The 24777-nt window shown below is 40.6% G+C and overlaps 1 protein-coding gene across 3 annotated transcripts in view; it reads left to right on the top strand.

The window, feature by feature from the left end:
• Window positions 1-24777, top strand: part of TMEM108 (transmembrane protein 108) — a 153185-nt gene that overhangs the window by 15918 nt on the left and 112490 nt on the right. Inside the window, exon 2 of one of the 3 annotated variants that reach the window (XM_042817522.1) lies at window positions 4156-4225. The exons of the other annotated variants lie outside the window; for them this stretch is intronic. The gene's annotated coding sequence lies outside the window, so the exon portion shown is untranslated. The remainder of the gene's footprint in view (window positions 1-4155; window positions 4226-24777) is intronic. 3 annotated transcript variants of the gene reach the window in all.

The raw sequence follows: 24777 nt of genomic DNA, 5'->3' as shown, positions 1-24777 counted from the left end.
ATGTTTTTATCTTCAATATAACCTCCAGTTGTACTGAATCACCTTCTCGTATGAAATGTTTGAGTGAATTAAGGCAAATACTAAACTCTGTAGTAAGAAAGGGATCACTTGCTATTTTTTGTTCAAAGTACCAGTAATAGTGCTCTGCAGCTGTACCACGCCACCTTGCAGTGATGCAGGAAACTTGTCAAGAGCTCTCCATGTAAACTGTTAATGAACCTTTGTAATGTCCACCTGAGGCAGCATGTTATGCCAGGCAGTGCTCTGTGAGCAACTACACTGTAATTAGTGTGGCTGTTTATAAGCAGAAGTATGGTATCTTAAGAGGATGGGAGAAAGCCCAGTCTCGTACCCAACCCCTGAGGCCTTAGCACTATGACAGCAGGAGTGCCAGAAATAGAAATTGGGAGTCTCAGCTCCTGGAAGAATGACTTCATCCCTGGGCAAATTTCTTCCCTTAGCAACTTTCGTCTATCTGGTTTAGCCCACTTTTTTTTTCCCCTACCTTTTTAGCAGAGAAACAGTTTCACACTAAATTAGCCTTTAAATAAAGGTAATTGCAATCTAATCTCTTCAGAGAAGTCTGATGTTGGTGTGGGTTTGTTTGCTTTTCAAAGTTAGGTACTGCAGGAATCATACTGAGCTGTTTCTTGTCATGGAGTCTGTAGTGACTCTATGGCAAGAAACAGAGACATTTAAACACTTTTTTTCTTTAAATAGAGTGCCATTCCCAGTGTGCAAGGCAAGTAAATTTTTGCATGATTGGGAATCTTCATCAAAAACACAGCCACTATTTTTTTTTTTTTTTTTTTTTTTTTTTTACCCCCTCCCTCTTTCATGACCCTCCCTACTAGCATAAATGCTAAAAGCTAAAATTTCTATTCTTTAGAGATCCTCCCCTCCAACAGTCTAAAAATCTATCATGTTAAGTGTAGTACAAGCACTGAGGTTTTATGGTACTGAGTTACAAGCGCATCTAAGTTTGTGAAATATGATCAGTGAAGGATTGCTGAAGCTGATCTAATCACTGGAGCTTACTGCCCGTGGCTGACAGCTGAGTAATTGTGTAAATAGGTAAAGGTCAGAGTTAATCCACTGCTTTACATACTGGCCCTTTCCAAGCACAGTGCAACAAGCTGTGTAGGTGGGGATTATTTGGGTCTTGCTGATGGTGTATGCAGTAGCGGGAGAAAAATAGCTAAGGAAAAAGAGCAGCAGCAGTGCTGTTCATACCTCGGAAGGGGTTGCCTGATTACTGTTATCAAATAGATGGATACTCACTGCTTTGCTGCAGTGTTTCTAATGTCTGAAATAATGTGCTGACCACAAATATAATTTAGTAACAGAAAACTGAGTTGATGCCAGCCTAGTGTATGGATAAGGGCAAGAACTATTACAAAGATGCAGAATCTTTGCACAAATGCCCAGTTGTTTCTGGGATGTGTCCTTTGGCTGAATTTATTTTCCCTTCTGCATTTTTGAACTTTTTTTTGAATGGTATGGAGGTATCAGTTCAAGGAAATTCCTACAGACACTTTATCCCATTTTTACATAGCTTTTTCTGCTGGGCAGATGATCTGGTCCTTACTGAGTAAAAGGAAGCATTGAGTAAGTGAGGCCTCTGTCTTGACTGCAGAAAACAGACTACATCACTAACTGCTTTGAAAAAGCATACAGGATCTTCTCTGAAACCAATCTTCCCATTCGCTTAGTGGTTGACGTTGTGCAGTTATTTTCAATGTTTTGGACAGGACTGGCCTCATCAAGGGGACAAAGATTTGATAGCAAAAAAGCAGCTAGAGACTTCAGTCTTGTAGTGAGCCTAGAGTCTGCTTAAGTAAGCAAGACTTTTGTCAGATGTAGTATCAGTTCTTTGGTCCAAAACACTGATACCTGCAGCTGTGGATAACGTTGCTGTAAAATTTTTGGTGCAGCTTCTCTGGTTGTAAATCTTCTCTCAGTAATCATAGTATTACTTGGTTACTTTCTATACTATGCACTGTGTAATGCATCCAAGAATTATACTTACCCAAACATGGGACTTCTGCTATTCTGCAGTACAGGAGTGTTGTTATGTTACAAAACTTTGTTAGTCTTGTGAAGAATATTAGCTGCTGATTCCAGTGTCACTTTTGTGTATTTAAAAGGTTGATACATTATGGTCTACTTGAGTTTTAAGTTGGGGGAGTGAGGGGGGAAGAACACTAAGAACATTTGGGGTGAATTGAGGATTATTCTCTGCAGCTTTTTTCTCTAATCCTGTCTCCATGGAAGGAAAAATTCAACTATTAATATTCTTGCTCTCCTTTTTTTTCCAATTAAGATAGCTACTGCATATAGAATTCTAACTGCAGAGTTTCAGAGAAGTCTAATAAGATAAAAAACTACCTTCAAAATCATAGGCAACTTTCTGATATTCTTGTTCAGGATCATGCCATTTCATAGCTGTGTACTAAAGGCAGTGTCCTCTCAGAGATATTACACTAGGTGAATATGGGCCAACTTACTACTTGGTGTGAACTATTTGGTATCAGGATCTGGTCTCATATGAGTTCGTTGTTCCGATCTATTCAATGAAATACCAGTCACTTCAGATCTTCTCCTTTTAATTAACAATTACAGTGCATTTATACTTTCAATTCATGTAATTCAACAGCAGATGATGAAAAAGATCGTAGATAAGCTGACTTATTGCACTGCTGAAGCAGGGTTGTTCCTGGTGTAATATTTTCCATTGTCTTCCTCATTACACCTTTGAGTGACTTGGAAGATAGATTGCCCATAATTTCCCTTTTCTGGTTACAGATCAGCTTCTTAAATGAGTTTCAGTAGCAGGTGCATTCTTTGCAGTAAGCAGATCATCAGTGTAGAGTGACTTGGGGATTGACCAAGATGAATCTATGTATTTCTTATAATGATGAAACAGCCCGTAAACTTTCATGGCTAGATGGTGCAACTGGAAGAGAAAAAACACACACAACCCATTGGCTTACAAGGGTCAGAAAAGGCATAGGCATTCCTTCTTGATCAGTAGCCATGTGATGACACAACCTGTGTCTTGCGGCAGGAGAGCCAAATGGATAAATGCATGCTTCGTGTTATTTAAAAATTAACAGAGCTTTACTTGTAAAGGGAAAAGATTTGTCTGACTGGAAAACTCCTGCCTGAGGTTACAAAGACTTCTTTTTTGAACTGACATTGCTTTCCCCCTTTATGGCTATGTGGAGTATTTTTAGGTGCTTTATTTAAGCAATTGTGTTTAGGACTCAGCAGTAAATATGACAAACTTGGTGGTGAGTAGATTTTTCTGCCAGAAGTTGTGGATTAAATCCCTTGTTAGGGAAGTGGCAGTGTTCCAAACCATAATTACTAAATTCATTGTAATGCAGAGAGGCAGGCAGGTTAACTAAGTAATGATCTCTAGTATGAGTCCTTCCCCTTTTTGTAACTCATAAATACGCAGACTAATTGGCAATCCAGTCTAGTCATGTGAAGATCTTGTAATTCAGGTTAAACTGTTCTTTCCAGCAGTCCATCAAACTTCAGTTTTTTACTAATCCAGCCATGACCAACCTGTGGCCTGGGGGCTGCATGCAGCTTAGCATATCTCATGCTACAGCCCTCTGAATTCTTGGATAGAATGAATAAAGCTGCAGTCAGACGTTCAGTTCAAAGAAAAATCTGATGAGGTCTCTTTACCGTACCTTTATAAGCCCCATCTTACCAGAAACATCCCTCGCTTCACAATCGTGTCTTGTTCATGGCATTGCTGTTTGGCTGTATGTACATTTGTGACCTGCTGTTTTGGAGGGTGAAGCACAGGAAGTGTAACATTTCTGTCAAAAGCCTCTGACAAACACTTCAAGAACTCACTGAGAATTGCAGCCACTGTTGTGAAACCAACAGTGTCCAAAGCCAAGTCAGATATCCCACCTGTCCTATGTGTTTGTTGCTTTCTTTGTTTTGACTCATTTTTATATAATTTTAGTTTTGTTAGTTACATACATTAAGTATACAAATATTTTTTCGTGCCTCAAGGCAATTCCTCTTCACTCAGTGCAGTCTAGACAAGCCAAAAGGTTGAACACTCATGCACTAAGCCTTTAATTGCATAGGATTTATCCAGATTACTTCTATTGTTTATTTTTTCCCCAGATTACTTTTATAATCTCTCCCAGAAATGATTGCCAGTGTAGAAGTGCTTCAGATGAGTTACTTCTGAGTGGTAAGTCTTTGCACTCTTATTTAATAGAGCAGATGTATGAAAGAAGTGTAAAATTTGAGCCACTGTAGCTCTCATCTGCTCACTTAAACCAGATAGCAGAAGTGATTACTGAAGTATGTTGCCCCGTTTGGCTGTTAGACCCATTCACTGAGTTTTATTCTTCCTGTCTGTGGAAACAAAACTCAGTCATTCCAAGTTTGTCCAGGTAATTATATCTGTAGAATTACCAAAGAAAAAGGGACTGGGGATGCAAATGATCTGTGTACTTGGCTTTACAAAGAGGTGTTAAATGCTCTGTTGTGTTTGTTCTCATCATTAAGGAATTTTGCTGGCAAAAGCATGTCAATCATGAAATAAGGGGTGACAAAATAAATAGGATGGAGGGAAGTATAAATGTGGCTCAGCAAATTGAGCAGAGAGAAGAGATGGGAGGTATTCCTGACTTTATAGCTGTCTGTCTGAGTGACTTGCTCTGTGACACAAAACACCTTCACTTGTCAGTGTGCCTCTGTTGGAAGGTTATTCGTCTTACCTGAGTTAATAAGAGGTCCTCGTGTTTGTTTTGAGCTCTGGGAACTTTGAATGGAAAGGGTTATGTGGATAAATAGACAGATGTAGAAATACAGACAGGCATCTCAGCCTGGTGCAGTTGTGGAGCTCAGAACTGCTGCCACCATTATAAGGACTGGAAGAAATGTACCAGGAGCTGCTAAGCAATGCCACAGCATTTTTTAGACACTTATTACATGTTTGGCTTGGCAGTGAATATGGGGAAATATTTAGCTTAATGCTTGAGTTCTAGAGGGAAGAGGGAGGAATGTGGGGAGGAAAGGTCATTTGTTGTATTTTTTTTTTATTTTTTTTTTTAGTTGTCTTTTTCCTGTCCTTAGAGCTGAAATTCATTCCTTCCCTCTTCTAGAGCCCCAGCTGTTTACTCTGTTATGTCACTTGCATTTTAATATGAAACATTTTCAGTTGCCAAGGATTACCTTACAAAGGGAGTAAGTCTTTGTATATGCCTTTACTAAAGATCTTGGTAGGGGGATAGCTGGTCAGCTCCAGGGTGGTGCTTGTTAGGTGATTATAGCAATTCTTCTCAGGACACTTGCTTCTACTGCTCATCCTCTATATTTGTGATTCACTCCATTTTTAAGCTGTTTAATGACTGTCTTGAAAACAATTCAATTTACAGTGGTCTTCCAAAACTAACAATAACCTGACCTTCCATAGCATCAATTGTGTTCTTTCCCCTTGCTTCGGACCTTCTGTATACTTCTTCACTCATTCACCTTTCACTCCTTGATTTAATCTCTCCTGGTGACGTGATGTTCAGAGTAGAAAGCATGAATGGGAATAGCTTTTCTGCACAATGCAGAGAGAAGCCTGTTACTTCTTCCCTTCCTCACACAATAACAGGTGGCATGGAAGGAGTTTTAAAGCCATGAAGATGCAAGGGAGCAGCATTTCTTCAAGAAAGACAAGCAGCTTGTCTTTCTTTCCAAAGAAACTTTTCATTCCAAAAGTAATGTGCAGAGAGAGGAAGAGCCAGATGGGTCCTAAGGTAAAACCAGGCAACTTGAAAGTGGAGTGAGCAGCAGCTTACTCAGTCTGAGCATCCTCTCTGGTGATGAGCCCGCTGTGGGTTCCTAGTGCTGGATGTGAACCTTCTGCTACTGCACATTATGTGCAGGCAGTCCCAGGTTTCTAGCCTCCTTGACTAATTCCACAGACTCTAATGGATATCCAGCACCTTGGATGTTCTTTGCAAAGAGTAACTTCCAAATGTGACTTGGGGTGCAACCAGTTGGCCTTCTCTGTGTTGTGTGAAGAGTTGGGAGCTGGTGTGGCCTTAAGAACTTAGGTCTTCTGTGGGCACTATTGACACTGAGACACACTGATTGCAGTAGTTCCACTATGGTACCTTGGGCTGATTTTAGTTATCTCATCATCAGGAATGCATTTTGCTTATGAATTTCTGCAGTTCACTTGGGTTTGAGGAGATCAGTTGGCAAACAGCATGGCCAGGTGGCAAGGCTTCTTCAGCAGCACTGCTTCAATTTTTCAGCCCTCTCTGCAGATGGGAAACAAGATTCATGGAATTTTATTCCATGAGGATCAGCCATGAGACAATGCTTAATGGGGGCATGTTTTGTTGACTGCACGAGGCATTGCACTTTGCCAGTGCCATTGCCTGCATGTGATGCTCATGTGAACTCTAAGCAAAGTTATACCATGGGTTGTTTCTAACTAATTGATGTGTTATTTAGGAAAACAACTTATTTGTAAACTAGAATCATTATTTATTCATTTTAAATCACGGAGAAAGGCATTTCATACTGAGGTCTGCTGCCTCTGCAGTACAGTTCATTACTCAAAAGAATGATCTAGGGTTGCTTCTTTCTTAATTCAGGCATCTGTGATGTTAATGTTACTGTGTTTTATAATTGGTACTTGGTAGTTTAAGTGGATAATCAGCTAAGACATAACTGCAACTTACCAGGAAACAATTGAAAATTTAGGATAATAAGGCTGATTAGACACTATTATGCCAGTCTCATGCTAAGATAATTCTACTGAGTTGAAGTAGCACAAATAATACAGTAAAGTATAAGATATACAGTGGTCAGGCAGACCCTTTGCATATGCTGCTCCTCTGTGCTTTGAGAAGACATAGCCCAGCGGGTAAACTGCTATTAGTGAGAAGGGCTGAATGATCCTTGAGCATGGGATTCAAGATGTTACTTCCTTGTGATCTTAGCAACTTATTTTGTAAAGAAAAAATTGAAGACAAGCTAAAAACATCCAATAGCAGTTATTTAAAATACTTTTCTTTTGTTGTCTAGGCTTAATACTCTAGTTCAAAGTGCAGAAGGAAAAGCTTCTTGTCTAGCATTTTTCAAATCCACTGGGGATGTCTGTTAGCTGCCAAGGCAGGTGCTTGTGTCCAGCAGAGGAAACCACATGCATTGTTCCAGTGGACAAGCGTAGGGCTGCCAGAACATGGTTTGCTTCATCTCCCAACTCACAGCCCGGTCAGTGGAACCATGCTGATGTGCAGTTTGGGGAGAAGGTGAACAAACGCTGCTTTAAGTTATCTTCATGGTTCTCAGGCACCAGGCTGCGTGAGAAAGTATTTAGCCCTCAGCAGAGAGCATTGCAGCCTTTTTGCCAGGGTACTGAAGGGAGGTGATGCAGAGCGGTGCAGCGATGTTGGGGCTGGATGTAGTTTCTCAGTTTTTTTGTAGCAAAGAGAGGAAAACATTTGCTTGTACATCCCAAGGGCTCATTCTGTCCTTGTTTCTCATCCATAGTGCTGTGGAGGGGGGGAAATAAATGGAGATGCACTGATGAAAATACTTTTTTTTTTTTTTTTTTTTTTTTTTTTTCCTCATGTTGTATTTTTTCCTTTAGTGTGCAGTGCTTCTCTGATAGCCTTTCAATAAGTAAACTGATGTGTTGTTTTGGGAACTCATGTAATCCAAATCCTTAGGATCTGTTTGTCAGACTCTCAGTACTTATGAGGCTCCTGAAGCCCGCACACTGAGGGACAGTAAATCCTCTCTGCAAAAGCATCAGCTAATCTCCATCTCTTTGGCATGACCTAGTGTTGTCTGGCATGGTGATGTGATGATTGGTCAGGATGTGTTAAAATAGGCTGCGTGCTCAGGGGTATTTAAAGCATCATATGTATGACTCTACCATGCTTAAGCATAACAAGTTGTTGCTCTTATTCAGTGTTTACTTTTCTTCCCCAAAAGTCACTAAAAGAGAAAAGATGTAACAAATGTCTTGGGTTGAAGGGCAAGAGTGCCTCCGTGTCCTCTGGAGCATCGTGTACAGGCAAAGCTGTGCTGCTCCAGCCCCTACCTGGCAGAAGCCAGCCTTCTGCTGAGATCGCACAGCCTTCTCTTTCCAGGAAGGGGTCAGAGGGGATTTCAAGAGTTTATTGAGGAGACGGAAAGAGAAAGGTTCAGTTTAGGAAACGGGCTGCCAGTGGAATGAATACTTTGCCAGATTTTTTTTTTTTAAACTATTATTTATATATATTGGCCTATTCTTGTATATCTTTAAGATTTTCCTTAATGGTCCTTTTTTATTCTCTGTACAGTGAAAGTCATTTCTCCATGTATCCTCTTTTGTCCAAGCATGAGATGAATTGCTTTCTGTGAATTTAGTAGGTACAATTTGCGACTGTTAAGATTTCTTTTTTTTTTTTTTTTATGCTTTGTCTGTGAAAGTATTGTGAAGATTTTGAAAACTGATTGCCCAAGAGGAACTGGATCCCATTTCAGTTTTTGCTTTGATGCCAAAGTAATTTTTGAAGGCAGAACTCTCATCTGTCTTTTGAGTTTTATCGCTCAGAAAATAGTTGAGCTGATTTCATAGAATTGTAACGGTCATTTGAATTGGAAGGGACCTTTTGAAGGTCATCTAGACTAACTCTTCTGCAATGAACAGGGTTACCTCCAGCTGGACAGATTGCTCAGAGCCTTGTCCAGCCTGACCTTGAGCATCTCCAAGGGTGAGGCTTCCATCACCTCTCTGGGCAGTCTGTTGAAGTGCTTCATTGTCCTTATCATAAAAAACTGCTTCCTTATATCAAGTTGAAATCTCCCCTATCTTAGTTTGAAACTATTTCCCCTTGTCCTTTCACAACAGACCTTGATAAAGAATCTGTCCCCTTCTTTCTTATAGACCCTCTCCTTAGATACTGAGAGGCCATGACTCGGGTGCAAGACTTTGCATTTGGCTTTGTTGAACCTCATGAGGTTCTCGTGGGCCAATTTCCCAGCCTGTCTACATCTCCCTGAATGGCATCCTGTCCCTCAGGTGTACCTCACAGCATGATGTCAGCCATAAACTTGCTGTGGGCATCAGCAATCCCACTGATGAAGATCTTGAAGAGCACTGGTCTCAGTTCTGACCCCTGAAGGACACCACTCGTCATTGATTTCTCTCTAGATGTGAAGCCATTGACCACCACTTTCTGGGTGTGGTCTCACAACAACTTCCTTGTCCATCAAACAGTCCCCCTGTCAAACCCGTATTTGGACAGAAGGGTGTTGTGGGGGACCATGTCAAAGACCTTGCTGAAGCCTAGAATAGATTGTTATCTGGTGGAACTGTTACCTTCCTTGACTCATGGAAAAAGAGACTTGGCCACCTTCCTAATTCAGGTAAGGAATTTTGGATTCTCAGAAGTTTCCTGATGAACACCATCTAGGCTGTGGCCTGAATTGCAGCCGTGGCTGTGGTTCTATATGTCTGTGAGTCAGAAAATCTGATGAATTGACTTCTGTCCATTTATTTTGGATACTAATTACATCTACTTGACTTACTGTTAAACTACTAATAGTGCTTGGACTATACACTAAACTTCAAATAGACAAGCTTTTCCTCTTTTCTCTTCATCTCTGTAATACTTATCTGTTAATTCACTTGTCTTGTATCCAACAAGATGAATCTGTCTGAAGAGCAGCTGAAAGCTGAGTGTAATTCAGCAGTGTCCTCATACAGCATTTTCCAAGGGGAAATGGAAAATCCCACAATGACAGTCATAGCCCAGCTGCACATTTTAAACACTATTGTAACTCTGAATGATTCCATTGTAAAATTTAAATAATGAAGATCTAAAACGTTTTTTCTGTTGCAACCCAAACAAATCAGCACACGTTGAACATGGCCCTGCCACTGTTAACTGACATAAAACACTGGGAAATGTCATATTTTGTTGTGCAGTTAAAACCCCACCAGCCCTATCTCAGCATGGCTGTCACATTTATAATGTTAGAGTGTTTTATGATGGCTACAGCTTTTATTGATGACCCTTACTGCTCATATGAAACACACAGTGACTGTGTTACCAAGATTGCATCACTCCCCCCTTTTCCTTCTCTGCATCCAAAGTAACATTTAGCACTAAATTGAGTGTTTATCTTTGGATGTTAAAAATAAAATTTAAAAAATCACTAGTAGGTTAAAGTTATCAGATCAAATTATAACACTTCATAGCTCCTCTCTCACAAGACTGCCGGAGTCAGTACTTTATGGGAAGGAAATGTCAAATTCAAATGCTTTACATAACAAGAAAAACTTGTTACTAGGCAGATTGGATATAGTGAACCTTGGTATGTATGCTCCATGGAGAAGGTATTAGGCTGTTGTTCTGGGCACCTATAGTTGCCATTTGTGTTCTGATATTAGCTAGTCCTTTCTGACCAGGCTATTCAACTTTAGAAAGTTTCCAGACAAATAGGTGGAACTTATCTTTTTTTTCTGTCCATACAACTTTTCAAGTATTAAAAGACACAAACAAGGAAACTTGGAGTTACTGTAGTGGGTTTGTCTGTTGTTACAGGCTTTGATCTTTGAAGTATGGCTGATCAGCTTGAAGTCTGAGATCCTTCAATGCATGGAATTCTCCATTCAGTTTGGCTGTGTATAGAAAAATCCATTCTTTATCCTCTTGTATATCCTCCTCCAGGGGCTTTGCAGTTCCTAAATGCAACATACTGTCTCTTGCTGACTTCTGTGCAGGCCTGGCGTGGGCTTGCTTGGGAAGCTGAAGATGATAAACAGATGGGAAGTCAAATCGTGTGTGTTGTCACCCATTTTGTCTGAGGAGGAGCAAGTTGTTTGCTGACCTCTTCTTGCTTTGATGAGCTCTGTGTTCCACCTCTCATCTGGGAAGCTCTGCTTGTTGGTACCTATCACTAGTGAGTGTTATAACATGTGGATGTTGCAGAGCTGTTTATCTATTGTGTAAGCAGCTATAGTCTTGTCATGCAGCCTTTGAGGATGAGAAGAGCGTATGATGGACATGCATATGATTCAGACAACTGAGCAATGCCTGCCTGGAATTATAACTTTGTGCTGTGTTCTGTACAAGATCTCTGCAATCAAGGCAGAGAGCCTCACTGAGAGTTAAGAGGGACTTTGAGAGCCTACAAAACTCCCTTTGGCAGCCCTGGAGGTGACTCAGTGAATGGCTGAGGCACGGCGGAGGGGTGGAAGTACTTCATAGCTGCGTCTGCCTGGTCTGGTGGGAAGGGCTGTGACAGGTGGATGGGAAATTCTTGGCTGTGCAATGTCAGTGCTGCAGGTCTTTGGACTGTAGAAAGATCTATGTGTAAAAGCCTGAATGGGCTACTTTTTTTCCATCTGTGAGGTAATTTTTTTAGATAGCTGTGATCTTTGCAAAGCGTGCTACTGACGGTTGATGGGCAAACTCAAAGCACCAAGTTCCAAAAGCAGTATCAGTGGGGGAAAAAGTTATCCCAATGCAGAACAACTCAGTGACTAGTAGCTTGGTGACAAAGCTTATTAAATATTTCCTCTTCCTGTTTGGAACTTTTCTGGAGCTGTAAGGCTGGGAGGGGGTTCAGGAGTGAAACCAAGCATTATTTTGGAGTACACTCACACCATGTGAGATGGGGAACCAGAGGAAATGCCACCTGTGTATCACAGAACATATTGTCTTTGCAAGGATAAATGCAGTAATGTTTGCTGTTCTCTTTGGCAGTGCTGGCTGACCTCTGAGTTGTTCTTAGGGGCAGCTGTTGACTCACAGCAGAGAAAGGGATGCTGCATCTTGATGACCTGTGGTGATGTCTTCAGTAGACAGTTCAGTGACAAGATCATGTGCTTGCTCTGTGTCCACATGAAATAAGCCATTGACCGTCCCCTTCTTTTTCTTTGTGGATGTGCAGTAGTCTGCGACAGAATAAATGCCAGAAATGTGCAGTGTTTTCCTAATGCAGCTAGAGTGATTTTAGATATGTGTTTCTTCTCTTGAATGCCTTGCAAGCTTCATGTCTTAAGAATACACTCCCTAGCATTCTGCTTGGCTGTCTCTATTGCTATTTCTGAAACATGTTTGTTTCTGTGCCTAAAGCTGGGAAACCTCTGATTCTTGACCCTTTAAGGAAGCCTGTTCAGTACAGAGGTAAGATTTGTAGATAAAGTACCAAGGGTAGAAGGAAAAAATGTTTCTTTGGCTTCTTGCTCCTTCAGCACAGGAGACTTAAGAGGGGAGCTGTGTGATGGCCGTGTGACCTTCAGGGTGTGAAGTGATCTGCGAAGTCTTAAAAGGTGAAGTGCAAAGCAGCACTGGAAGTCCAGTCATCAGCCAAGGTAGAGGCTGTGGGGCACAATACATACATGCAGAACAGGCATTTTGTGACATATCTCATATACAAGGACTACCTCCTATTTTAGGATGTTAGTGGTGTGGCAGTAGAGGTTGACTTCCCACCAATATTCCATTACGTTTTGTTGCCATATGACAGCAGGAGGGGCAGTCTGACAGAATGGTGCATATGTAAAAAAGTGGGATTGAATTCCTCCATGTGGGGGGAAAAATGGCCCCTATTGACATTTATTGATGCTTCTTGAACATTTATGGGGACCAAACCATGGATGTCAGCACAGCCGAAGAAGTAGGTGGTGCCTTTCAGTAGTGGTGACAGCAGTGTGAAAGGCAAGCCACATTCTGGATGGCCGTGCAGACTTCTATGAGTGTGACATGCAGGCTCTTGTTTGTCACAGTCAAAAATGCATAGCTAATGGTGGAAACTATGTTGAAAAATAGTGTTTTGTAGGTGATAATTTGCTCTCGCAAATAGTGTTATTGTGGTCTTAATATCTGCTTTAGGTTGCATAGAAATAAATAGGAGACATTTCTCTTGGAGCAACCTACCTGATTCTGTACCAGCTACTGCTGGTAGTAATGACTGGGGATGTCATGATAAAAAAAGAAAGGCTGCTGTTACTTCCGCACAGTGCATTTTAGACTGACACAGCTAGTGCCCATTGACAGATTTTTAGCAGGGGGTAGATATTTCCTACCAAGGGTATCTTGGGAATATACATACAGAGCAAATAGGTAAAACTGTATTTTTTTTTTTTTTTTTTTTTTTAGTAATATGCATGTGATGGCAGTCTGAAATACAGGTCTCATTTTTATGCAACTGCCCGGATTAGAGCCTGTACAACAAAGCCCTTCACTACGTTTGTCTTGTCACTGTATGAAGTGTTGACCTAAAGCCTTGCTTGTGTTTCTGCTTGTATACCATAACAGTAGAGTAGCTGTTGTTGTGGCTGCATGAATAACAAAGGCATCCTATTACCATCTGTCATGTCATACTTGTAATTTTCAAGATTCAGCCTCAGCCCTCCTGGTGCGATTGACTTAGAATCATGATTGACATTAATAACTATTCTTAAAAGTCAAAAAGCAGGCTTTATTTCTGACAAGGGGGGTATGTTTGATTGATAGTGAACTCATTACAATTATTTACTGGAAGCCAGGAGCCCTGGTGCAGTGATGTTTATGACAGCTTTGGTTCAGTGCTCACTTAAAACTACACACTCCAAGTGGGTTTGCTCCAAGTGCTCCAGACAGCATTTAATGCTGTAGCTTGGGATTGAGGATGGGGAAAGAAAAGGAAAGAGGCACCCATGGAACGTAAGCACTTTTTGTACACATACATGGGAAACCAAAATGCTTTCTACCTGTTAAAACTATCAGAAAATGCTCTGCCATGGTACTAAATCACAACCAGTTACAGAAGGTTTGTTACAAGCTTGACAAAAGTAGACTTCTTGATTAACCTGACTTTTATCTTGGAATCACAGAATACCCTGTGTTGGAAGGGACCTACGTAGACCGTAGAGTTCAATCCTGGTTCCACACAGCTTCACCCAAAGCCCAAACCTGATGTCTCTCCCTGTGAGGAGCTGCAGCGGCCATGAGGCCTTCTTTCAACTCCTCTGCTCTGGGCTGAGCAAACCAAGGGACCTCAGCTGCTCCTCACACACCTTGCCCTACAGCTCTTCCTACATCTTTGTAGCCCACCTTTGTACACTTTCTAATAGTTTTATGCCTGATTTGTACTGTGACACCCAAAACTGTACATGATACCTCAAGGTGAGGCTGCGCCAAGGTAGTGTAGAGCTTGGTCACTTTTTGTTTTAATGTACAGTAAACAATCATGAGAGATACAGCCAAAAAGCTTCAATTTAACTTTGCAGCCAACCTAGAAATGAAATCCTTCTTGTGTGGGGAAGGAGGGGAACAAGTAAGCGTGGACTGTATGAACTAAGATGGCAAGAGTAAATATTACACTAGCTTTAGTTGCATCGATTACAAGAAAAAGAAGGGACAGCTATGAACAAAGTCCAAAGGACAACAGTTGTGGTCTGAGAAGTCAATTCATGTATTAGAATATATAGTGTAAAATGCCAGCTGAAGTTGGAAAGCATGGACTGTTGAGAAAATCAGTGGAGTTGGGTAATGGACTACAGAACTTTACCCTTCAGTAGCTTTTCTTTTGTACACTTTCAATAAATCATGAGCAATCCTCTAAAATCTAAAATGAATTTTAAAGGTTTTTTGTGCCGAAATCTTGGAATTGCAGAGCAACTTTAAGGTTAAATGACTACACAGTGGCATCCAAGTCTGACACTAAAAGTTCTCCTGCATGATACTAACTCTTCTTTTGGTGGTTGTGTGTCTGTTCCTGATCCTTATAGTAAACTTTTTAAAGTATTACCTGCCAGCACAGTGTCTCATTTATATAAGATTGTTGGTTTAGGGGGCAACACTGATAGCAAAAGTAATCCAGAACACTCGTCTGCACCGGGGGAGATGCAAACAGCAAAGAATGGAGGAACCCAGAAATTCTGCTTAAGTAAATAATGGGGTAAAAAAAATTTTGTGCAGAGTCAGAGCCAAGTTTGACTTAAAGCCAAATATCATATTTTAGTGAAACACCTTACAAAGATGAAAGTTTAGGAGAAAGCTTATGAAAATAGCAAGCTCTGAGAACCTCTTGTACCACATTGCTATATAGTCATACATGAGAGGGACTGACTAACCTGACTGCAGCCAGTGCCACTTCCTAGATTAAACCAAAACTTTAAGTGGAGAATTTGTCATTACAGCCATTCCTCAAAAGATGAGGCAGTATATACTGGTCCTGTAGCCTGGGAGCACAAGTATCCAGGTGGCAGACAGCTGGTTTGTTGGAGGAAATGCAGTCCTGTCTGCATGAAAGCAAAAATTCTCAATTGAGTAAGTACACCACCAGAGTGCCTATGAATGCAGAGCACAGTCTTGAGCATGCACAGCTAAACTAGTTTTTTATGTGTTAAAAAAAAAAAGTTTCTGTTGTTGTAACCAAGGCATGAACGTTTCTGAATGCATTTGTTAGACATGTGAAAGCTTCATCTTTCAGATGAAGTAGACTAGACTTACATGAATATGACTGAAGATAGAATGTAACCTGTTTTCAGTCCTGTCAAATTTTGCCCCCTCTGGACAGTGCTTTAAGTATATATATTATATATAAAACTTACACTGCCTCTTGCCAGGAGTGTTAAATCCTTCCTAAAGCCACCTTCCTTCTTTGAGCTGACTTAGCAAAGTGCCGAGCAGCTCTGTGGCATTCACAGCCTGAAATCAAATTTGAAACGCAAAGAATGCATCTGCTGTAATGCTGCTAGCCAGGAGCAGAAATGGAAACATAATTCTTAGTGCTATCACCAAAATTCAGTGCTTGCAGTTCTTGGGGATAGAGTATTGGAAGAGGCGTTCTCAGCTTGAAAATAGTTTATGATCTGTCTTTGAATAGTTTTTATTCTACGTGGTTCTACAGCAGAGATCGAAGTCAAGTAAGTTTACTGTCAGGAGGCTTAAATTTGTTTTCAAGGTAGTCTCACCTCCATTGAAAAATACCTAAGGAGGAGGTAAGCAAACGGAGAAAGAATGAAAACCTCTGGTCTCTGCTATGATGTATGTGTGTTTATAAGCAGGAGCTAATTAAACCAAGACAAAAGCTCCCAAGGAGGGTTATTTTAACAAGCGGCTTCCAGCATGAACTGGGAAACAAAATGCTTTCATTTGAAGAAGCCGAAATAAAAGCATTTAGACATCAGGTTTTGACTTGCAGGGTAAAAGTCTGATTGCTCTTTCTTGCACGTCTTCTCTGTTTTGTACTTTCATAGCAGACAGAAGGCTTTGATGGTCAGCCATCGACTGACAAGACTTTAAATCAATTATTTAGATATCAAACACTGCTTGGCACAACTGTTACCTTCTAGCAATGACTCTCTAAGTGAATTGTACTCCAGAGGCAAATCAAAGTCTCTATCTGCTGTTAGCTTGATTTATGCTTAGTGTTGTACATGTCTTCAACAACAATATTTGCATATTCAATGGTAACCATTTAAAAGCACAGCTCTTTTATTTGTTTTTTTTCAGTTGCTTTTGCTCACATGGGGTGTGATAATTAACAACAAAGACCAACTTTCAGGAGGTGGGGCTGGCTGATACAAAGCTGATGCTTTCTCAAACTGTCTCTGTAACTGGGGAAGATTTCAGGTATAACTTGATGTTTAGATACAAATGTATGTATCTGCTTCTCTAATGAATGTTTGATTCTCTAAGGCTGGATTAGAAAGAGTTAACAGTGTAGATCTTCTAGAAGATAAAAGTGCACTGAATAATTTGTTTTACCTTAATTTCAGTGCATTTGAGATGCTTGTTATTTTTTTAGCATATACACTTAGTATATTGTTACAGGACTCTTACTGTATTGTTGTCTATTCTTAATTGACTCTGATATTGAATGAAGGGTACTGTGTGTCCAGACTTTTCTCAGCATCCTTTAAAGAAAAACAGGTGTGTTACTATAGTACTGCGACAGGCTTGTCCTATAGGCTCCATATTTTGTGTATGTGAACTAAGTCAGAAGGATTTTTGCAAGTTAACCTATTTCTTCTTTTGGCTACCTTTGACCACAGAAAGAGCATGTGATGAAGGAAGTACCTGTGATTTTTTTTTTTTAACATATTTTCTTCTATTTTCACAAGATAAGATCCCTCTGAAGGTGCTAGCTGGCAGTGAATTCCAGCATACCATCATAAGATAAGTTCTCCAACTTCACATTTTCACTGAATTTTCACTCCTCTGGGTGATTGTGCCCTAGAAAGCAGCTTCACAAGAAGCGCCTTCTGCATTTTAGTCACCTGCTAAATGCAAAGACAGAGAAACATAAGCTGTGGCTGGAAGGGGTCTCATCCAGCCCTGAGCTCGGTGGGGATTACCCCAGCACCGGGTCAAGGTAACTATGGCTTTGCCCTGCTGGGTCTTGCAGCCCTCTGCAGATGGAGATTCTCCAGCCTCTGTAAGCAGATTAGCTTTTCAGCAGCGCTGTTTGGCTTTGGGCTTGAGCTTCAGCTGGAGTCTCATGAGCACCACTTGTAGGCAAAAGGGTGAATCAGTCTCTTATACTGCAAGTACTACAGAGCCCAGTCAAAATACTTTCCATGAGTAGTTGTGCTGAAGGAAACTTAGGGGAGATTCCATTCCAGTTTCCTTAAATTGCTTTGAAAATCAGCAGAGGAGTTTGAAAATCAATTACATAGATTTGACTGTGAGCCAGCACAGCTCTTCTGAAAACAGCTGAATTTCTTTTCTTTGTTTTGCTGCTCGTGTCACTAAGAATCTGAAAGCAGCAATCTGTATGAAATGGAGCTTAAGCAGTGTTTTATCAGCAAAACAGTTATAGATTTGTGGTTAACAGTGTATTGACCACGTGTTTTAGTGTGGTTGGCAGTTTTATCCTTTAATCTGCTTGTAAACCCTTCTCACTGGCTTGTAAAATGGATTTTCCCCACATATGTAAACTCCAGAAGGAATTGGAAACTGTGATGTTGCGCAGAGGAGAGCATCTCTTGCAGTCAGTCTATATGAAGCTGTTTCTTAGTATCAGGGCTATGGAGACAGCTTGATAAATATAATGGAGTTAAGAAAAAGATAAAGGTGAGAACGGAGTCAGACTTGACTGAGATACCATATGAGTTGGTTTGAATTTATATTAAAAAGTCAGGATGAGCCCAACAAAAATCTGTCTGAAGCAAGTGTACTCGAGATATTCCCTTTGGAAATAATTCCCAGTGTTGGCTAGAAATGAGTCTAAGCATACACAAACAGCAGTTATAAAGATCCTTGGAGATACACTTCTTGGTGAGTTTTCATGCACAACAACAAATTCTTCCCAACTAATTTCCACTGGAAATCCAAGTGCTGTTTCCAAACAAATTTTAATTTCAGAATGAGCAATTGTTTGGGGTTACCACTTAGGGTTATGGAATATATCTGCAAATGTATGTTTGTTACAACAAGACAGCAGGATTCTGTATTTGGTTGTCAAGAGCCTTTGTGCCTGTGAGAGGCCTCAGCCTGAGCAGAGCAGGTCTGTGCATACAAACATTGACTTTCTCATTCCTTCATTTTAGTAGCCATGAGCTCCTGCCCTTCCAGGGCTGGCTGATGATAAAGCGACTCTGCAGAAATGGGTAGAGGGCAAATGAAGTGCTGCTGAAAAGCTGCATCGTGACAAGCAATATGGAGGAGCAAAACGTTTCCAGGTCTTTCATTTGTGCTTCATTATGTGAAATGGGTGAGAAACAGATTCATTGTTAGTTAAGTTTCTTGTTGAAGGCAGCTAGGTCACCTAGGTTGGTTCATAGTGAAAAGCAGAGAGGAACATCACTGAATCCTTATTCCTTGCTGTAAACAGGAGAGTGAACAGTAGCTCATTCACAAGTTGGAAATCTGAACTGGCACAGGACAGAAGCTTTCTGTTTTATGAGAAAGCCTAGGTAGAGGGCTTTTTGTTCTGGGTAGGAAGCATTTGGATTGTATGTGCAGCTATAGATATTTCAAGTCTCAGGATGTTGCTGGTATTATTAGCAGTGACCCTCTCGTGCACTCTACACTGTAGCAGTCATAGTGCTTTACATTAAAAGGGAACTGGGGACGATTGAGAAGCATGTGATACTTTCTGCCTCTTTTCTCCCTCTTAATGATTAAACATTTCCTGTCTTTGTAAGCAATGAATCAATACAAATGGTTGAAACTCCGTGAAATGTATGTCATGTTGGCTTTTTTTTTTCTTTCAGTTAAAGGGCTTTTTGATAGCAACACTTGAGTTCCATTATGTAGTTAGGAATCCTAAGCTTCTCTTAAGATAGGTAAGTAATACTATCTCCACGTACAGCCAGTTAAACTACAGCAAAGCCATGAAGTGACTTGTTAAAAGCAATGCAGAATCACTGCCAGAGACAAAGCTGGAACTCAAAAGTTCCTAATGCTCACTGAAGCATATTTTCAGAATCAGTGCTTCTGCATCCTTACCTAGTAATATGCACATCTGATTGCTATGTAGCTATGCAAGTGAACGAGAATGCTGTTTTCTGTACCTATTGACTGTCTCTTTGCCAGGTACTAAAGAGCAGTTGATTGCTTTGTACACTAAATCAGGCCTGTGATGGAATGTACGTTGCAATTTTTCAAAGGATTGACACAGTAATTTGCTTTTCTTGATAGGGTTGTTCTTAAATATATTTGTTTACCTCTCTTCAGATTGTTTCCATTGATCATTGCTTGTTTCTTGGTCTCCTGTTCTGTTTTACTACTTAAAAGTCACCTTGTTTTCTGCAAATGAGGCAAAATAATTTGTGCATAAAGAGCAGCGTGGAATATTACCTTTCTGCGCTGAGGTAAAACATGGAAACAAATCTAATTAAGCATGTGATTTTTAAAAAAGTAAAATGCTGTGCATATATATAGGCATACAAGTACTCATGAAGAATAAGTAAATATGACGTACTTAAGTATATCATAAAAGTGTACACACTTTTCCCCAAATGCTCTAGATGCATTTTAATTGTTCACAAAAACATTTATGAAAGTGTTGGCTATGTACATCAACACCTGATTTCTTCTTGCTTCAGTGGGGAAAATGTGGTGTGAGATACTGCTGACAGTGTAATCCAGAAAGAAAGGGGTAATTATTCTGTGTTTAGTGCAGGAAAGTGACTGACATTACTGTATTTCATAGACCTGTGTGTGGCACCTTCTTTGGACATCAGTTACACTAGTGATGATCATTGCCCATGAGATACTTCAGCATTGATCGTTTGGCTCAACAATAGCTTCATGTGGGGAGCTCACTCTTAACAACTACATTTTTTATGTTCTTTACTATGAGAGTGGTGAGATGCTGGAACAGCTGCCCAGAGAGGCTGTGCATGCCCTGTCCCTGGAAGTGTTCAAGATCAGGTTGGTTGGGCTCTGGGCAGCCTGGTCTAGTATTAAATGGGGAGGTTGATGGCCCTGCATGCGGCAGGGGGTTGGAGATTTGTGATCCTTGAGGTCCCTTCCAACCCTGGCCATTCTAGTACATGATTGTTATGTGGGTGTTGGGTTTTTTGCGTAAACTATTTTAAATAATAAAAGCCCCTCTCCTTGATTTTAGTAGGTTTGGTGGGACAACAGCTCATGTATAGGAATAGATGATTAATGTGAAATTAGTGTATTGCTCACAAGGGCAGGTGCCTTGAGCCTTTGATTAAACACACTGTTTGGGCAACAAAGATAGGACAAGTGAAGAGACAAGATCCTCAAAATAACTACTTCTTGCATGAAAGGTTGAGTATGGAATATTGCTGCTGGTCCAAACAGCTCCTGGCTAACACCAGTTCAGCTCTTCTAGGTAGCTGAACTGTGCATGACATAACAGAAGACAAAGCTTTTTTCTCCCAGCTGTTTAGGAATGCATACTTTTTCCCAGTCTGGTGAATAGGGTTAATCTTACAGAGATGTAAGTGAAATTCTTCTGCCTCTCTCCTCTCTGATTATGTGGTCAAAGTCACAGCTTAACTGACCCTTAGTTAAGTGACATGTGTACTGTTGAATACTAGAAATCAGAAATCCACGCTTCTCAGTCTGGTGACATAGAATCAGAGTATTGCAGAATGATTTGGATTGGAAGGAACCTTAAAACTCATCTAGTTCCTTCCTCCTTCCACTAGATCAGGTGCCCATCTGACACTGTATACAGTGTATTATACAGAATCTGGTGCAGTAAGATCCTGGTTTTACACAGATATTTAAAACAAAAATCGGTAACCTGAGCAGTCTCGAGAGTGGGAGATACGGTGTTGAAAGAGCATGCTGTGGTTTCATAAGAGTATGCCTTCGAAATTGGCAGAATGCCATTTCTCAGTGAAAAATGAACTGTTGCTCCCAATCTTCCAAAGGGCTTTCTCAGCCTAGTGCCTTCCTTTTGCACCTCCTGTAAGATATACAGCACTTCTGGCAGCAAACTGCCCTCAGTTCCATACTGGTCTGTCAGCTCAGTACTGACTCTGAGGTAAGACTGCCATCTATTGAATTCCCAGCATCATCTGCAAAATCTAGCTTTCTATCCACCTACTGACCAGTTCCAGTCCTGCTTTGTCCTGGAGTCCTCTCTGATGTGCCTGCAGGCTGTCACCTTGCACGTAGCCATCAAAGTGTCAAAAAGTAGCCACTGAGTGAGAGCTCATACCTTGCTGCATTGATTTCTTTTGCACTGAAAGAAGGCATTACAGATGTGTCTTTCTGGGGTTTGGTTGTCAGGTGCATTTTTCCAGGGCTTGTCAATGTTGCAGCTGTCTTCCATCAGAGGGAATTTCACGTGCTTGAGGATAATAGTGAGAAAGAAAGGCAAGAATAACTTTCAGAAAATATCCATTTGGACTGTGATTAAGTAAGAAAAAACCCTTCCATTTAGCTCATTGATTCCTCTCAGTGGTTTCTTTCTACTTTCATTTATATGCAGAAATACTATCTAGCATAATAAGATTCCTACCCTGCACAGCAGCAGCACAAATGTTTAAAAGCACTACCAAGATGCAATTTTCCAATGCCACCTCCCTAGACACCACTCCACCTTAATGGGATTTCCACACTATCAAACTATAAGTTAAATACTTGGCATATATTCCTTTGAGTCTCAAGATATGTTTTGTGATTAAGAGCCTGCTCAAAGGCCTGCTGAACTGTTCTGTTGAATACAGTGGGCTTTAATTCCGGTGAAACCACAACCCAAGTTAATTTGAACCAATGTAGCTCTATGCTTTCTCGTGGATGGCAGTCAAGCAATGCTAGCATGAGCTACTGGAGCAAGGACAAGGAGCCTTGAACATGTTTGCAGAAGCATTCTGTGTTAGGCTCCAGAGACTTGTCCTGTGCAGTGAATGAGGATGTGCTGGCAACTGGTGAGGCAGCTGGGCAGTTGTGCTCTCAGCTAGCATATGTGAAGTTTTCAAGCCTTCTCTCTCCATGCACTGAGCAAGCCAAAGGTGCCTAGTTAAAAGCCTCATTTCACTTGACCTTGCTTGTAAATCTGTCCAGAGGGCTCTGTGTCTCCCTTGTGCTCCTCCACTACTTTTCTTCTTTTAGCAGTTTTCCTTGGAGTATCTCCTGTATATAATCATTTCCAACACTATCTTCTCTTCTGCCTAAGGTCCTAAATGTCATGCCCCTGCCTGATGGAAATAAGCAGTGATACCATCTAAGTTTCAGTTGTGGATCCCCATTTCCCTTTGGTGATAAAGCAGCAAAAGTGCTTGCCCTTGCAGATCCTTCCCATTGAATTTTGAAAGGATAATGCATTCCCATTCACTGCGTATGAGATAACTCATCATTGTTAGAAGGCAACAGAAAAAGATATCTTATGCTGTGCAGTGGGGATACCATGAAGAAAGGCCTCGCCTTGCTCTGCGCTAGGAGCCTGTTGTGTCATTTTCCCTGAAACTGTGTGAGCAATGAGCTCCTAATGGAGCCTAAAATGTTCAGCCAGGGCAATGTACAATAAAAAAAATGGAAATGTCCTTATCTTTGTTAAGGAGATGAGAACTGGATTGGCACAGAAATGAGAATAAAAGGATTTAGAGGGGCTGGATCAAAAGATGCATTTTGCTGCAAAGATTATCAGCACATTGGATGAATGTTTCTCAGAGGAATATGATAAAGCATACAGCTGTTCACATGTGGACACACATGCTCTTACAATCTTTCTGTTCATTTTCCTGTCACCTGCTTTTCTCAGCCATGTTGTTGTAAGTGTGGGCTTCCTGCAGCCTGGCCCTGATCGGTGGGCCTGTATGTGGCCTTTAGGGCATCAGAAATACATGTGGAATAACTGTCTCTTGTGGGATAGGACTGAGAGAAACGACATCAAAGCTGAAATGTGCTTTTTCCTTTCTTGACGAGTCTCCATTTCTTTGTTTACCAGTCATCCTTGGGGTTTTTTATCCAGACATCAGTGACCTTGTCTCATTGTGCTGGGCCCCTATGGAACAATGATGGCCACCAGGAGCTGGAGAAAAAATGAATATGGATCTTCATTTGTTTATGCTGGACAAATAATTTATATAACTTTAATAGGTCTTTCTATTAGCTTGTGACAAGTAATAGAATGCCAATGCATTCATCATTCCAAGCCCATTAAAACTGTCAGCTTTGTAAATGTTTGATATAATGCTCTGATTCAGGCTTACACCCTTGATTCCCTTACCATAACCACTGCTTCATATATAAGGCATGGCGTTCTCACCAGTTTCTCGTCAGAAGTAAGTAATTAGCCAATCAAAGTATAGGCCATGTTATCTTGTAGAATGGAATAAAAACTGTGATAGTCAAACAACAAACAATATGAATCTTAATGTTGGATAAATTAAGGTCTCTCCTTTGCAGCTTCCTTCATATGGAGTTCTCTGATTTGAGTAATGGAAAACCTGAATTTGTTGTTCATGTAAAATTTTAGGCTTCTTTAGTCTTAAAGATGTTTTGCAGAACTAGGCTCTGCCTCTACTTTTTTTTTTTTTTCTTACTGAGAAGGCATTACAGGCTTGACAGTTAAAAGTAATGCCTGCCTTATTTATGGCTAAATCCTAGTATCTTAATAGCAGGAGGAGTTTCATTGGTAGCAGCAGTACTTGGATTTGGACTTGTCACAGATTACTTTTCTCCAGTAATTTAGAATTGTTAGTGGTAACTGCTGAACTGATATTAGTATTCCAATAGCATCTGAAGGTTCTGAGATACCTCAGAGCCCTGTTGTATCATAGACACTACTTAAACCCGTGGTGGGGAGAAGTCCCAGTACTGCAGACTGTAGGATAAAGGCAAGACAATATGTAGCAAAAAGGAAATGATTTCTCTCTTTTTTTTAGGTGGACAATCACTATTCACATGGGATAACGGAACTGTAACACTGTTTGCAGAACTGTGGAGAAATAAAGCATTTTGCCAAATGTCAAAAACAAAATCTCTATCATAGTTGGGAGTGAGCCTAGCTTTCTTGTGTCTCGATACGCTGCTCAGATGGAAGAACAGCCACTCTTTGTGTTTTCTAAGTAAAGTTTAAGTATATGTCTGGTAAGGTGGGAACAAATAGTGTTGTTCTTGTAGATGAGAAACAACTGAGTAGGTAACGTGCAAAAAGTAAACAAAGGTCACAGAAATGATTTAACTTCTGTTTCTGCTCTTCATAATTTGCAGATATTTTTCTTTTTTTTTTTTTTTTTTTTTTTTCTTTTTTTACCCAGGGCACCTCCTCGTACTTGGAATATCTTTCTATCACTCAAGTTTAGTTGTCGCAGGTTTGCAAAGTATCTTAGGGCAATATTTTACCTGTTACCAGGGTGCAAACACA

This window comes from Centrocercus urophasianus, unplaced genomic scaffold (assembly GCF_019232065.1).
Source record: "Centrocercus urophasianus isolate 14NV4802_14NV808 unplaced genomic scaffold, USGS_Curo_1.0 seq_16, whole genome shotgun sequence".
NCBI classification, from domain to species: domain Eukaryota; kingdom Metazoa; phylum Chordata; class Aves; order Galliformes; family Phasianidae; genus Centrocercus; species Centrocercus urophasianus.
This window is presented reverse-complemented; position numbering and strand designations above follow the sequence as displayed.